The sequence below is a fragment of the Oratosquilla oratoria genome, chromosome 29 (genome assembly GCF_046742065.1).
Source record: "Oratosquilla oratoria isolate Oo_2021 chromosome 29, ASM4674206v1, whole genome shotgun sequence".
Taxonomy (NCBI): Eukaryota; Metazoa; Arthropoda; class Malacostraca; order Stomatopoda; family Squillidae; genus Oratosquilla; species Oratosquilla oratoria.
The window spans coordinates 48,884,413-48,886,912 of record NC_134805.1 but is presented as its reverse complement, the minus strand read 5'-3'; positions in this window follow the sequence as shown (position 1 = coordinate 48,886,912).

Below are 2,500 nucleotides of genomic sequence, written 5' to 3'. Positions count from 1 at the left end.
ATACACGGCGCCGACTTAGCTCGGTTTTGAAATATATGATGATCTTTTGCCCGGCAGGTTTCACACTCACAACATTCAACACTCACGTCAGCTTTCTCTTTCTATATTTACACTTTTACTGATTACAGGACAATACAAAATTTGGGAAACGTATTTTGTTTTAGAGTTGATTATTTATTTATTAATCTATTATATGTCTCCTTCCAACACCTCCCTCTCGCGTCCCATGCTTAGTTGGTGGGATTGAGGTTTCGGGTCTACTATGTATACCGCCAAATTCATCCAAGAATATCATTCCTCTGAAGAACATATAAGCGAAACTGGTCAGGAATATACTCTAGCCTAGACCCGTGTCTTCTTCCATCTTGCTTAAACATATATATGTATATATATACATACGTACATACATATATATATATATATATATATATATGTATATATATATACATATATATATACATACACACACACACACACACACACACACACACACACACACACACACACACACACACACACACACACACACACATATATATATATATATATATATATATAAACATATAGATAGATATATAGATATATATGCATACATATATATATATATATTTCTATACATATACATATATATATATATATATATATATATATATATATATTTCTATGTACATATACATATGTATATAAATATATATATATATATATATATATATATATATATATATATATATATATATATATACATATTGGTAAAGTCACTATAGCATTTGTTACGTGCTAGCCGAGTTCGAGTCTTTGGCCGTACCACGTTTCAATTTCTGCATGCTAGCATCCACGGGTCCCCCGATGTTGATGGCTTAGAATTAAATTGTATTGTGGGTGATAGAAAGTATCTCTAATCACTGGGACTCATTCAGTGTTGTACAAATACTTTCCCGCTTTTGTATATTTAGCAATTGCACTATCACAGTGGAGATGGGTTGAACGCAAAATTTCGTGTATGTGTATGTAACTCGAGCATACAAATATATAACAAAAGTTGCTCTCAACTTATATCTCTCTTGATGGAGCAATCGGTAAAGTCACTACAGCATTTGTCTTATGCTAGCAGAGTTCGAGCCCTAGGCCGTATCACGTTTGAAATTCTGCATGTTAGCCTCCACAGGTCTCCCGATGTTGATGGCTTAGAATTAAGGTGCATTGTGGTTGATGAAAATGAATCTCTATTCACTGGGACCCATTCAGTGCTGCACACACACACACACACACACACACACACACACACACACACACACACACACACACACACACACGCACACACGCACACACACACACACACACACACACACACACACACACACACACACACACACACACATATATATATATATATATATATATATACATATATATATATATATATATATATATATATATATATATATATATATATATGCTGTGGGCACTGAAGTAGTGTATGTAGTAGTTTTTTGTTTGTGGGTTTCCTATAAACCTTGAATTTTGCTGTATTATTGTTCCTGATGATTAAAGTGTCAAGGTATGGGAGAGAAGGTTGTCAGTGTCTGTGTCTTTTGGTATGATGAGAAGGTAGTCATATACATACCTAAATCAGGTGGTGTCATCGGAGAGAATCTGTTTGTAGTGTTTAGCTCTAGAATTTCCATTGCTAAGCAAACAAAAACAACTACATACACTACTTCAGTGCCCACAGCGAGAGAACTAAAAGTGGTTAATTAATAGGATTCTTCCTGAGAGCACTAAGAATATGCAGCCCAGAATACCTTCAAGACGAAATAGACCACATCACCACCACATTCAAAACACTTCACTTCCCAACAGGAATCATCACCCGGGCCCTACACAAAGCTAAAGAAATCAAATAAAGAAGCATCTCAGAACCACAAGCAAAAAATGAAAATATCCTCCTCATAGCACCATCATCGAACCTAACTCACCTCCTAAACGAGAAATTAAACCCATAGGCATCACAGTAATATCAGACAAAAGGACGACAAATACGCGACTTCACAAATAACAGACAAAATCCCACTTAACCCGACAGTATCTTATACAAAATCCCCTTCTCGGGATACAACCTTGCCTACTATGGTGAAACGTACAGGGGATTAAAGAAACGCCTACATAAACACAAAGCTGATATCCGTCTCCACCGCACAATAAACGCCTGGGTAAACCACATAGATGAAAAACAACGTTTACTTCAATGGAACCAAGCTAAAATTTTACATGAAAACCTAAACAAACCACAAAGAAAAACATTAGAAGCAATATATATAAACACCAATGATTGCGTCAACAACAGAACAGGAGATATCAAGATTGCAAAACATGCCTCCAAATACGCCATGAGACAATTACACACACAAAAAAATCAAACAAATACATCCACCCGCCTCACACCTGACCCCACATGACCACCAAGTAAAGCAGCATACGGAATCCTACCCCGTGTCCCTCA